This window comes from Oryzias latipes, chromosome 20 (genome assembly GCF_053564925.1).
Source record: "Oryzias latipes strain Hd-rR chromosome 20, Olatipes_Hd-rR_3.1".
Classification (NCBI taxonomy): Eukaryota; Metazoa; Chordata; class Actinopteri; order Beloniformes; family Adrianichthyidae; genus Oryzias; species Oryzias latipes.
Genome location: NC_136256.1, coordinates 17,453,315 through 17,468,339, shown reverse-complemented (window position 1 = coordinate 17,468,339; position 15,025 = coordinate 17,453,315). Strand labels below are relative to the sequence as shown.

At 38.1% G+C, this 15,025-nt stretch overlaps 1 protein-coding gene across 6 annotated transcripts in view; it reads right to left on the bottom strand.

The window, feature by feature from the left end:
- Positions 1-15,025, bottom strand: part of ctnnd2a (catenin (cadherin-associated protein), delta 2a) — a 301,568-nt gene that overhangs the window by 242,572 nt on the left and 43,971 nt on the right. The window lies entirely within an intron of this gene.

Below are 15,025 nucleotides of genomic sequence, written 5' to 3'. Positions count from 1 at the left end.
CCCCTACCACTTAAAATCCCTCTCATAACTCCTTCCATATTTCCTCTGCTACATTGGAAACCACCTTTTACACAGTTTCATTTTTAATTCTTCAAATACTTAGTTGCTAATATTTTCTGAGCACATTTACACAGTGAAAGAATATGTTCGGGTCCAGCTGGAAGATTTTCTTCAACAAAGTTTATTCAGAAGATTATCCAAATGTAAGCAAGGGGGATAAGCCACAAAAAACAGATTGAGAAAATGAAGAAGTAGATCTGTTTGTGTGTGTGTCAGCATCCATTATGGAGAACAAGCCAAAACTTAAAGGACACCATAAACAAGAAAAGGCGAGTTCAGATTAGGAAAGTATGTTGGTCCACTTCTTTGGTCTAGAACCAGTGTAAAATCATTTTTTCAATTTGATTCCTTTCATATTCTAAAGTCATTTTCTGGCAAGCGAACAAACATTTGTGAAAAGAGCCATGTTGGTGGTAATTGATGCACCAAACGCTAAGGGAGGCAAAGAAACTTGTGTTTTTGAGATAATCATTCTTTTGGTTAAGATTTTTGGTTAGGTTTAATCAAACCTAATAAGGCAGTCATGAAAAGACCCTGAATCACAAAAATATGAACATTGTTGTATTTAGACACCCTTACATACCAACTTTAGCATTTGAATTTAACAGAAAAATATATATATATATTTTGCGTTGAAATACTTCAAAAGGAAATTGTGAGTAACTGCAGTGTTGCACTCTCAAGTACTGCACACAAGTACATCACAGAGAAAACAAGTTAGCCCAACATACTCTGGCTGGGGCTCTCATTCTCCAGAAATAGCTTGTTGTTGTTGTTGACAAAATGAAGAGTGACACAATGAGATGTCTGCTGGTTTACTTTCGGTTAGCCAGGCCCACGGGGTGAAACACCGAGTCTGTCCCTCAGTCTTAGCTTTATTTTCTTGTTTTGGTAGTCATCTCTTCCACTTCTCTTGTCAGTTTCTGGATGTTTTTTCTTCTTCTTTCCCAGACTTTTTTTCTCTCTCTATCATCTCTTTCTTCTTTTACCGTTTTGTGGCATCAAAAATTTCTCACAACAAATTTTGGCTTTTTCTGCACTGCCTTTTCTTTGTTATCCTTTTTTGTTGCTATATTGACCAATATTTGTATCTCTCCCTTGTGTTTTTGTTACAGTTTCATAGCAGCCTCTATTGTGGAATAGATCTGGTTCTTTAGAGACAGGCATGCAACAAGACCCCATCTGTTACAATGCCATAAGATATTTTGACATTCCTGTTGCACGTGTGTTAAAAAAAAAGACAGAAAAGACAAAACCAAAAGCAAAAAGAAATGATCAGGACAGGAGATAACCTCAGGCATAAGAGCAATGACAAAGGAAGGTATGAGAAAGGGTGAGGACGAGACACATGGTGTTGACAATGGTCTCAGGTGTTAGAACCACTCTTATAATGCATGAAAGACTTCAGATTAGTTTAGGATCATTGGGTTTTATGTCAAAATGGTCATATAGGTGAAATCTGTGCACTTTAATGTCGAAGATGTGAATCTTTTCTGGCAACATCAATACAAGTCAGACAAGAAGAATGATTCACCTTGAACAGATCCTATTATTCCATATGGCATGCAACATAAATAAAAAAATAAAGAAAGGCTTAACTTAAAGTCCACTCTGATGACCTTGAATGTTTAAATCTGAATCATCAGTCACTGATTTATTGATGTGATTAGAGACTAAAAGGGAGTGTGGAAAAAACAAGAAATACACGAAAAATAATTTAGACTATGGGACTTTAAAAAACTGAAAGAAAAAAAACACATGAATGCTGGTGACTAAAATGAAATGTAGGTTGTATTATTTTGCCTTCTTCAAAGGAACAACTATTGAATCCCTTAAAACAGCAGTACTCTACTCATCTCTTAAGCTACATTCATACTCTGCAACATGCATTGCCGCTTTCAATGAAAAGTTTATGTAAACGCATGTATACGTGCATTTAGGGCTTCCGCAATCAAAACTCTTTCATTCCCACATCACTATACACATTTTTAAGACTGTTTTTGGCCTCAATGCGCATTGAACACATGTCGAACGTTAAACCATGTTGAACTTTGACCAATCAGGGACTTGGATTTGGTAGCAACAAATGGAGGGCATCCCTTTTAATTCACATAAGTACCAACCGTTTGAAAATTGATCAAGAAGGAGAAAATAATAATTGCGGTTTGTGACAGACAGAATTATATGACACCAAGTCTTTAACATATCAGATTAGAACTGTGAAAAAAAAGAAGGCAGGAGCAAGATTTGTGAAATTTGCACCACTTCAACATTTCGCTAGCTTCTTCAAACTGTAGGTGGCAGACATGCGGTAGAATATGATAGCAGCACTCCAGTGTGAACACCATGGGTTAAACCCACATTTATGAATGTGGGTTATGGGTGTTCTTGAATGCATATCACATGCCAGTTGTGAACTTACCATTAAACTGCCCTCCAAGTAACATCTGGAACAATTCAAAAATCCAGGACTCTGAAATTTTGTTACTGAGACTTTTTTGATATGAGGTGAAACTAGAGGTACAAAATGCAATCATAACTGTTTAAATTATGATGGCTTGGCTTAGGGTAACAGAAATGGTTTTACTTCTTCTACGTCCGCCATATGTGCAGAGTACCTTCAGAGAATTACATCAGTCTCAGAAAAAATGACAGTAACAGGATTTTATTTTTCTCCCTTGCCATTTATCCTTACCCCCTGACATGTCTCTCCTCATCTCCAGTTCTCCCTTTTCTTTATCTACTTCCCTCTGTGGTTTCCTTGCCCCAGACAGCTAGCTCCATTTCCACATGTAGAGCAATTTAGAGACTGAGTTTTAAATGTTTAATAGTATGCTAACAGACACAGACCCCCACAAACCCCCCAGGAGGACCAAAACAGTGATGAACTTCACCTTTGAGAGACAGAGTACAGATGCTTACAGACGGTGATAAAGCGCTCCAAAAGGTGAGGGAATAAATCTTCCTTGACAGGAAGGTTGTGTTAGCCTTAACACCCCCATACTGCAACAGGGGTGAAGGGGCCAAAGCTGGTCTGACTCATGCCACCTGAGGGAGGAAGTGAAGAACAACGAAATTGGGTAAAAAAAAAAAATACAGAAAAACTATGTGGTAGGCAGACATCATGGGAGAGAAAGAGGAAGACTCGGTGGATGGTAACAATTGAAGTCACAAAAAGGCACCAAAATGAAACAGAGACCGAGGCATTAGAGACTTTGAGTGGGCCAAATGCAAAAGGAAGTGGGAGGCTATGAAAAAAGAATCAAATAAAGCACAATGAAAGAAATGAGGTTAAGTTGAAAAGAAAAAAAGTTACTAGAGTGACAATTGACAAGCTTTTGGCTGCCCCCTCAAGCACAGTTGTACTATAGAGACATCAGACAGACGGAAAACAGCAAGCTGAAGGGACAACAGAGTGGGAGGTGAAATAAGCAAAAAGGTAAAAGGGTTAAAGAAGATGCTGACGGGATGGAAGTAAGAAAATAGAGCAACAACAATAGAAGATGAAAGAAGGAAAACAAGGAAAATTAGCACCAGAAAATAGAAAACCTCCATATTTTTTGAGAGTGGGTGAAAAAAGATTAATAAAGAAAAGATTAAGAAACAACCAACACATGTGGAAGAATGGTAGGAGAAAAAAAGTGAAGTGTAGTAAAAGAGACAGAAAAGTGTCGTTTTTTAAGATCTCTGGTGACAGCTGCATTTAGGCCAAACTGAGTAGATGTGCTACCACAGGCACATCCCCCTGACAATTTGACATTTTCACCCCAACTTGGTAGAGGAAGAAAGACTAGCTAATTATGCTTAAAACCACTCTGCTTTTAAAATATCCAAGTTCTGGTTTTAAATGGAATTTCGCTATGATACATTTTTTGTTTTAAACAATTTGACCATTAACAGAGAAGAGAAGCAGAGAAAAAAAAGCCCAACACGGAAAAATGATTATTGCATCGCACTGGTATTTTTGCTGCTTTTTTAACAAGAAATACACAGTTTTTCCAAACATTTTATTAGTTACAGTATAATTTTATGCACTGCTTTTAAGCCAAAAGGAGCTTTGCACAAAGCAGTAATAGGTGTATGAAGCAATAACATTTCTACGGATAAATCTACTCAATACACTCTAGTCTTGCAGCAACACCACAACTTACTTTACCGTAACTAATGACGGCTAAAAACACAAGCAAGCTCGTTAGAGATGGTTAAATGCACATCCCTAGCTTCTGCAAAGCACTGTGGGTATGTATCTGCATGTGATTTTGAGAAAAACACGATACATTGGCACAGCAGAACCTGATTGTTTTTTTTCTCTGTGCAACCCAGAAATGAATGATGGGCGTAAGAGAAATGGAGCAAAAAAAGATTATACATGAAGAAGATGACAATTGGAACTAGTAAAGTGTGACAGAAAGAGGAAGATAAAGTGATCTGTGTTACTTTTGAGACGAATTCAGTGATGGATCCATTCCTCATTAGCCAGTGTGTCTTAACAGTGTATGTATCAACCCTATCAGTCAGACAACCACAGAGAAGTGTGATCATAATTTATCTATTTAGAATGTGGGGGGAAGGAAGGCTTTGCTGCCTGCAAGGCTGTTAGCTGAGCTTTCCTGCTGGGCTGTGCAGCGTAGTGTGGTGACATATTATACCCAATGTGACTGTTGAGGTAACTGAACTCACAAATTCCCACAACACCATATGTAGATGTAATGTTGCATACAGTTTGCATAAAGCCATTCATCAAGTGCTGGGGTAAAAATGCTATATTATATGCCAGGAGTGTCAGCAAAGGAACGCCTTGTAAAAACAACTGCGAGTGCAAGACAGATTCAACTGCTGTCAACAGCAACACACAAAGCAATAAGACAAGCATGAATATGAGTGGCAACGAGAAATTCTACAAAAGAGATATGGATATTTTTCCTTTTTTAATCAAGTCGCTTTTATTAACTTAGGTTAAAAATAAATAAATACATAAAAACACGTCTTTTTTTTCTATCAACACCTATAGGATTGAAAGGCCATGACCTCCAGTATGTCCCGCACCGCACCCCATTATGCCCATTCCAGCACGAGTACCAAAAAACGTAAATGATAAAAGGTTACTTAAATTGAGTTTTTCCACTTTCTTTATGTCCCAAATCCCCCTTTCTTCCCCATCCATTCACCAATGACGGCAGTTTAGCAGCACAATAAGAGGTGGAATGTGAGATAGGTTCTATTAAGCATGATGGCTAAAATGGCAAAAGAGGCAAAGACAGTGGTGAGAAGTATTTTTGGAGTTTAACTGTAATTTTTGTCATTTCTTATTGGCATAAATGGTGTACCATTACATCCAGCTTGGGATAGGCTTTCACAACACAACACTATTTGCAAAGTAAATGCGCCTTTTTAAGGTTGTCTTTTAACTTTAAGAAAGGCATCTCAATGACCAAACTGTAGAAACTCTTGCGGAGTAATGCAAATATTTTGTGATCATTTCAGTGGCGTGTGTCATAGCTATATGTTGTATGAAAAATGTTGCAAAGCTTTAGTGTGACATCTTCACAGTTGGGTTTTAAAGCCAAAGCTACTATCTATGATTTTTTTTCCATAAGAATGCATTTTCCAGACTTGTAGCCTTTCTCCCATGACACCACCTGGATCAAGACGGCATCCTTCACCTAGATGGGATAACAACACAGCGGCATTGCATTTGTCTCAATTTAAGTACATGTACAGCTAGTTCAGTAACCAGTCACTTTTTTATTTGAAAGCTCCATTAAATTCAATGTTTAACCGTTGCCATGGTAACTAATTGCCAATGATGGCAGTTCTAATTATTATTACTTTATTTATTTATGTTTTGCCAAAACAAATTTGCTTCTATTAATGTTCTGTTGTTATAATATACAAATGTTAACTATACTAACCTCTATGGTAACAATCTGACTTTTTGGCCTTTATTCTAAGGGCTCAGGTCATAAATATTACACAGATGACATTTTCCAGCATGCTATGCAGCAGTAATTGACTTGTTGTGCAGTTTCGGCAGCTTTGACTGTGGGATGAATTATGGAGTAGGGTTTGAGGATTCTGTTACAACGGTCAGCCAATAAAATATGACTACAGGGGATTGGACAGTCCACCAAGTTTTACTCTTCAGTAAAATGAGTTAGTTCTAAACTAAAACAGAACAGCTGACGAAATACATATTTAAGTACCTTAACAACAAGTTATCAACTCCCTTTAATGGTGGCACTTGAGACCCTTGCAGTCATGTTCTTGAGCCCATTTGTTCCAGCTGTGATGTGTCTTTTGTACTGATTAAAAAGATGGATTCGCTAAAAGGAATGACTCATTAATTTGGTCCTGCATAGCACCAGAAAGGCCAGATCAACTTCTCTACTAATGAGATGGACCAAATTCAAATATGTGCTCAGTTTCTTGTCCTCTAAACATGAACAAAATGTAATTAGACTTAAAACGTTGATATAATTCAAATGGTACAACTGTTTACAATCTGAATAACAAAGCAATCATAGGGGTGCCAGGTGTCTTTAAAGGCTGATAGTAAATATGATAGTGCAGCATTCATTTATGTGCATTTGCTGCATAAAAAAGCCTCTTATGCAGTGACATTTTGTTGCAATTAACTATAAATTTTACAGGAGCTCTTTAATTGGAGCAAGTCAAGCAGTAGATGCACCACCTTCTGACAGCATTTAGATGCAAACACATTTTAAATGGCAAAGCCCTCCATTCTCTGGGTTAACAATTTAGTAGTGTGGGATGGATTATAAAATGAAAACAAAAGTTCCATTAAAACAGTCCGGTAAAAGAGGAGGTCTTATTAGTTCGTTTTGTAGGATTTCAAACTGCATGACCCAGTAGCACAAGTAGATGATGAAGTGGAGGATTGTTTAAAAGGCTTTACATTTCTTAGATATATAAAGCTAGTTAAATGACAAATACACAAACCTCCCTTTTTAATGAGTCTTTTCGTCACTGGCTAATCTTTGCACCTCCTCATGTTTAAATCAATAGTCTCAGTGAAAATAAAAATCCTGCTTTCTGTCTGAAACTTCAGGCACAGGGTAATTTATGTTTTCAAACCATCTCAGCCAAACCAGAGAAACAGATGAAGGGGAACCAAGAAATACATCTTCAAATTATAAAGCTCAAAAAACCCCAAAAGGGTTTTCTCTGGACTAAAAAGAAAAGTAGCAATGGCTGGTTTAGGGGTACACATAAGAAAAATAATAATCTCAAAAGGCTGAGTTGTAAAGATGGTTGACTCACAGATCAGATGGGTAAAAACCACAGGGCTTGCAAATTAAAGGAGTGTGGAGATTCTGTTATGACATCCCCCTTTAAAAAGCTGTTAAACAGCATCCACTGTGCTTGTGCTGTTTGTGTGTAAAGAACAAAGAGAACAAAGAAGCATCAGAAAGTATTGGGCATGCCTCTCACCGGCTGTCTTGTGTGTTAAGCATGGAAAACACAGATTTTCTGTTCTGCACACATGTTAGCCTGCTATGGCGTGACAACCAGCTGTGCAGTACAAGTTTGACACATGAGTTTAAGGTTTTAAGCAGGTTCTCTGCCATGTGATCATATAATTGGCTATCCTACTATTAAACACTTTGTCAGAGTTAAATTATCCAGTTCTCCTATTTGTTTCATTGAGCATCCTTCGCTGTGATCTAGCTCTAAGTGGCAAACTGCGGTTGAGTCACTTAAGCTATCGTTTTGAGTTTGCCAATCCAGACTCAATGAAACTGTTTGCTAATGCAATTGTAATGCATGTTCTTTTTTTATGAAGCAGATGTGAAAGATTAGAGATCACATATTTCTATTTGAATAAACAAGACTTTTTGTCTGCTACTAATTGAGATCATTATCACTCCTGCTGTACCTTTAAAATGTTGACATTAGCATTTATGCAGCAGTGCTACCTCTGATCAATTTGAATCAATTATTATCATCATTAGGGATCAAGGTTTTCACTTTGCTTAGACTATAGTGAAATCAGCATTCAAGATGATGATCACAGGTTGATTAGGATGCACTAGGGTTGCGAGCAGGAGCTATATTTAAGGTTCAGGTAACATTTGCATGCAGGTGGTGGTGGGTCTTTTGTGAGGATGCAGGGTGCAAACAAAGTGATTAGCAAAGAGAGGCTTAGTTCACATGTAGAAAGAGCAAGGGGTTCTCTAGTATTATTAAGGCTAATGAAAGAAAAAGACGTGACGTGGATAAAGCAAAGGAGGAAGTAGAGTAAGAGAGAGTGCTACAGATTGATGAAGCTCTTCAGGGCTCGAGGGTACTTTCTCTCTATGGTGTGACTAATAAAAATTTTAGGTCATACCAGTGCGCCCAGCTGTTAGGGGTATAATATATATAATGAATCCCCTTCTTACCCTTTGAGGGCAGTGTGTCACCAAGTTTTGCAGAGGCCTGGGAGCTTAAGGGTCCTGTACAGTATCTTTGCTGTTCCCAACACTGCACTTTTCTGGACTGAGATGTCTAAAGTCTTTACATAGATCTGCTGTAGCCACTCCTCTACTTTGGGAGTTACTGCCAGAGTGCGCCAATTACTATAGGCACTACTGTCACTTCACCTTTCAAGCTATCTCCAGTTCTTCCCTGACTCCCTGGTATTTCTCCACTTACTCATGTTCCTTCCTTCTGATGTTGCCACATCCAGTACAGCAGCTGTCCTCTGTTCTTTTTCACCACTACAACAGCTATGCATTAAGTCCATATCATGGTCAAAACCAGTCAGGGTTAGAGTTAGTAGATATAGTAAAAGGCATAACCCCACCTCTGATTGGTCATTTCCAGAGTTTCCTGTATGTATATGGGCTCCATTTGCAAATGTTGCAGTCAGAGTGGCAGTGGGTACTGGTAGCTAGCCATATCTAGTAAACAGAGTGGATGAGGCCTCAGGAAATGAGAGCAGAATAAAAGAAACAATGACAACCTTATTGTAAAAATTGTTCTAATCTGTACAACAATTTAAGAAGACTCTGTCCCACTTAACATGTTTGTTGTGCATCTGTGTGTACTCACAACAATGGCACTTTGATTAAATATGATTGTAATCAGTCAGAGGAGATCCCCTGAAAGCCCCACGGTCCAGTCCAGAGACAGACAGCCGCACTCCAGCTGCAGCAAGCAATCTATTGTGGTTCTCATTTTTCAGCCAGCTGATTGTTGTAAGATACAGGTTATTCCACAAAACTGGTAGGTACTGCAAGATCCCAAACATGGACCGAACAGCACTGAGCACAATCCCATTTTTGATATACAAACTACAGAGAAAACATGCCACTCCGCGAGCCAAGACACAAGTTTACGTGAATGTGATTGCATTAGAGCATTAGTAAAAGGAATAGAGGGACTATCTATTACCCACAAAACAGTTTGAGGTGTAAGCTTGATGACAGACAACAGAACTCCACATACAGTCATTAGATTCAAATATTTTCAATGAAACCCTGTTTTCCTCCCTCAAATTAATATTCTTCTTGAATAAAAAAAAACAAATGGATCTAGGTGAGAGAGAAAAACATTCATAATATAAAATAAATATTTTGCTGTGCAATAGTATTATATTTGGTGACATTTGTGTTTTTGACAGCACAAACAAAAACGAGACAGAGGATGAAGTGGCTGTCAATGCAGTTTGAGGGTCTGGAAAATGTAGTTGTTTGATATAATAACTGCTGTATTTTCTTTATTTAATTGTAAATAAATAATTCATACATTTATTTTTATGCGAATTTTAGTGCAAGGAGAGAAGACACTAGAAAAAGAGGGAGAAAAAACACAGATTCAGATTCAAAAGAAGCAACAAAAATAATTGGAATGCTCATGATTAAATCACAACCCAACTTTTTGGTTTGTTTAGTAAATTATTTGGAAACTTTGCAGTAGCGCAGTCAACCTCTGATTGGAAGATCGCAGGTTCAGATCCACCCATGTGCTGAAGTGTCCTTGGTCAAGACACTGAACCCCACATTGCTCCTAGTAGTTCTAGGTTGACGCCAGTGTTTGGCAATGGAGCCACTATCAGTGTAAATGTACAGTATGTGTGCACCCAAAAGCGTTTTGGGCTTTCTAAGAAGGTAGTAAAGTGCTTTATCAGTTAACGCCATTTACCATAAGTAGCAGTTCTTACTTTGACCTGCTTTACAATGTGATCAGGACCAAGGTTGCAGCATCCTTGCTTGGATCAGGGTAGACATCTGGACCGAAACAGGGAAGAAGAAGCGTGTGTTTAAATGTGGTGTTTAGTTTCATTATGAGATCTTACTATTTGTTCTTCTAGAGAAGAATCGGGACTAACACGCAGAAACTAAGCCCTCCAGAGCAGTGAAGCAGCAGATGGTGTCAACTGATAGCAGTGTGGGAAGGGCTGAGGGGTACCTGTTCTTGAAGAAAAGGAAGTGAAAAAATGGAGGTCCAGCTTGGGGTTCAGGTCAACAAATGGGTTAGCAACTTGAAAGCTTGCAATGAGCACTTTAACAAAAAAGTAATAAACTTGCACACGTGGAGGAAATGCTGTTTTATGTTAGGTTTGTGTATTTACAAGTCAAAAAAAATGGTTCGACTGTTTTCTTGGACTCAGATACAGTAAAGCTCATAATGTATTCTATCAATGTATAATCAATTTTCTATACTTGCTTAAGGTTCTGGGTTCTGGGGTTCCTGGAGCCTACCCAGCTATCGTCAGGCAAAGGTGGAGTAGACCCTAGACAGTCTATTTGCCAGTCTATCGCAGGGCCTTATAACATAATGCACTACGTTTATTGTAAAGACTGTGTGTAGACGATGGCTGGCTGTAGTGCATTTCTGACAGCTTCTAATACAGTTTGAGTTGAAACACTGAAAAAGCCCAATGCATCTATAAAACACATTTCCTGCTGCGATAAATGCACCACCCAAGTGTCCCCTCTCCCTCTCAACGGCCAGCAGCAAATGGACAGCAATTTAAGAACAAAAAAGTGACCCTGTAAAACTGCAAAGTTAAATGGAATGTGGCTGAAAATGTGGCTGCTCCTAACATTTGTGCTGGTGCATCTAAAAATAAAAAAGTAAGGCAGACTGGTGTAACAAGTGCAAAAACTTAGTCTAGACCCCTCTAACATGATCGTAGGCCTTATAATCAAAATGTTAGATGGACTTTTCTCCTCTGCAAACACAAGCAAGTATAAACACAGCTTGGTTAAATGATTTATTTTAATTATTCCAGATAAATACAGAAAACCACACACGCAAATCTCAGTACTGATATTTTGGCAGCAAATGCTGTGTTTACAAGTGGATTTCAAGCAAGGTCTCTGTGATTAAAAATGCTTTAAAGCATTCCTGACACTCTATTACCCAGCATGCCCTGCGTAAGGTGGGATTGCACATATTGATTTCACACCTCATTAGACTCCCTCTCTAACAATTTTATGTTTTTTTCCTGGTTCTACAGGCTTCAGCGTGGTTAAGTCAAGGCTAAGTCTGGGAGGAGAAGCTGGACATGTAACAAATGTGCACATTATTGTAGGAAACATCAACAAGTAAAGTTTTGTAAACTTCTCACCCAGTTTTCAGTACAAGTTCAAAATGAAAAACAGCTGCTGGTAAAGCAAAAGCATAATTCCATAATACACTGTCAGTACAAAATGTATTCTCCTCTGTTTAAACTTAGACTTCAAAACTGATAGTAGCATAGTATTAGTACCAAAGAAAGGTGAGAATATGCATAACACAAAAGATGAACATGTTTTTCGCATTGCAGGACACAGGATTATAAGCGCACAGTCAATGAATGGTTTATTTTTGAACGTATGTCATGTAAAAGGCGCACCAAACTATAGGGTGCATTAAAGTCCCACTCCAATCATCTTTTGGTCTACTGAAAAAGCCTTCCTGGTGCCCTTTTATTTACATTTATGGAGTTACTAGGCAAAATAAAAAAAACCTGAGTCATTGTCTAGGACATAGTTTCTGCAAAGCGGCAGTAGTTCATCAGAAATTTGCCTCAGAGTTGTGGGCAGGACCATTGGCGTGAAGTCCACACGTTACATAACTTAGAGTATTCACAATAACAATCAACCTTGTCAACCTTGATTCAACATTTAGATAGAGCACCTCTCAAAATCACATTGGTGAACACAACCAGAATTAGTCCACCTAAAAAGGCATTCTGAATTATAAGGTGAACTTATAAATCACAAAACTCTATTTTCAGGCCATTGAAAAGAAGGTGCACGAAATTTATGTCATGCTGTTGTTTAGAGAATATTTGCTAACCATTTTTGTAGATTTTTTTTTTTTACTTTTTCAAAGTTTCAACCAGGGGAGAAAACTCTCTATGACAGTGACTTCATGACAACGGCTATAAATTCCTGGGGAGAATCAAAATTATTTGTTCACGAAAATGTCTCACCAAAGTACCAAAGTGAAGCAGGTAGGGAAAAAAAAATGTTGACACGTAGAAGACCTGTGTGTTTAAGCCTGCCAGAAAGACAAAAGCAAGAAGATACTTTTCCAACTTGGGTAATTCAGTTAAGTAGCTTAGAAGGCTGGTTATTGAAAGAAGATGGATCCACCTGTGATGGTGGCTAAATTATAACCTAGATTTAACTAGAAGTTTTATTGAGATCATAACTCAGATGTGGAGCAGCACTGTGTTTTATTGTTCATCTGTGTTGATGATTTGTGTGCGTTTGTGTACTTTTTCTCAACTATAAAATCCTCTTAAATGGAAAAAGGAATTGTAAATGTACGTTTTTTTTTCCTATTATGTGAATTATAATAGACTTTGTCTAAGTGTTGGATGGTAGACACCAAGTTGCAGACTTAGGATTTTCTGTTATTGTTCTTTTTGCAAAATAAAATTTTATAATTATCTGTTTCAAGTATAATGTTACAGAAGATCCAATGTACGTTGAAGATGGCACAAAAAAACAACACAATTTCTGTTTTAACATCATTAACAAAGCTTTAGGTCACTTTTGATAAGAATATGCATAAGCACAGTGAGATCAGGAACAGACTTGAAAATCCCCAACAATTTCTTCCCCCCAAAAAAAAAGCTATAGCCAGCCAGACTTTTAAGGATGAGTGCAACAAGGATTTTTTGCTCTTTACTTGTTATTTTTAAATCCTGCATCACTTTGTCTCCATCTATAATTTGTATTTGTGATGCATCAAAAAGGCCAATTTGAAATCAACCAGGAAGTACCAAATGTTGCAGTTCCTTAAAAGACTACTGTAGCCTGGTTTTAACCATTGATTGTTGACTGAAAATGTATATTTAACACAAATCAGTGGAAAATAAAGTTGACTTAATTTACCTTTTTCTATTTGATCAAAATTATGACAGGCGAGGCTGTGCCTCACTTGCCTCACCTGACCGCACGTCACTGAACCCCTGGCTGCTGTAGGAAGTTTTTGAGTAAATTAAAATGTCAGTGGCATTAACAGAGATTAATAGTCAATGCATATATTTAGAAAATAAGGATGTTATTTATTAACCTTTTATGGTTTGTGAAGAGGTGCTTGAGAGAAATCTGACTAATTGGACCGAATCTGGCCTTTCCCGCCCGTTTCTTCATTTTCTCCTTTCCTTTTTTTCATCCCCACAGTCTTTCTCTGACCTGAAGCATGGCACATGCAGTTTCATGTAGACTGGCAGCTGCCAGCTATGATGATGGTGATGGAGACAGCAGAGTCAGTTTGCAGGCTGGAAAATGTTGACTAAAGGGAACACACTGAAAGGGGGCATAATTAAGCTGTACAGCAACACATAACATGTACAATAATGGTGCCAAAGTGCAAAACAGCCTTTGGGCTGACTAATAACGCTTCCCAAACCACAGTACCAAAGTGAAGCAGGTGAAATACATGTTTTTATTTTTGCACAAGTCACCCACAAATGCTCTTCGTGAGCATTTAAAGGGTAAGGGAACAAGGCTACAGGGACATACCTCCTACTCACATTCGCCTGAAAGCCACAAGTCTCAGCAACACTAGGTTTGGAACATTAAAACTGCATCTGGCATTTGAGAGTCAATCATGTGTGCTAAAGATTGCACCAAAAAAAAATAAAAAATAAAAAAAACATTAGAAGGCTGAATATCACATCCAGTGCTGCTCTAGAACTGACTAAATGAATGAATGACTCAGAAGGAAACTGCTGGAAAACTGTTTCACTGCATATCATAGATAGACTTGGCTTGGGGGTGCAATAAAAATGTTAGTGTCTGTGTGAGCACGCGTGTGTACAACACATTTGTGTCTCTTCCCCGATGAGCCTGTTTACTGGCAGAACGGAGACAATCTCTTTCTTTCTACCTAACAAACAACCCTCTCTTGGAGTATGGCACATTTGTCCAAATGATTGGCACAGTTTTACACTTTCAGAGCATGGCAGCCTTTTACAGAACCACAGGGAAAGCACAGGCACAGTACAGAAAATACATATGTGCAATTACACACACATTATACAGCCATTGAGTGCCTGCCAGCCAAGTGATCTGCTTCCACATTGGCAAAGAGAACAGGACAAATGCTGAAGGACACTGAGGATAAACGTTAAGTGGAAGTAGCACCAAACTCAGTTTTGGGCTAAAACCGCTGGCAATGATGCTAGCAGATCGGTGATTATTAATTTTGGTGTCTGCAAGTTTTTCTTTTTTTACTTTTTAAGACTATAGACCAAAGAAAACTGACACAAAGAGATAGCAATTTTAGTACAATCTCTGCTAATGTTAAACGGAGGGAAGCATATACAATATGGACATTTAAAAAGCAAAAGACCAGTAAAACTTAGTAAAGGGGCATTACTGAAAGACTGTTTTAAAAATAAAGTAAAAATCAAGCCACCCTGGAGGACGACCAGCAGTTTAAAGGGCAGAATGCATTACCCCTGTGCCAAAGACCTTGTTTTATTCAAATACACAAACAGCTTAGACACGTAGCA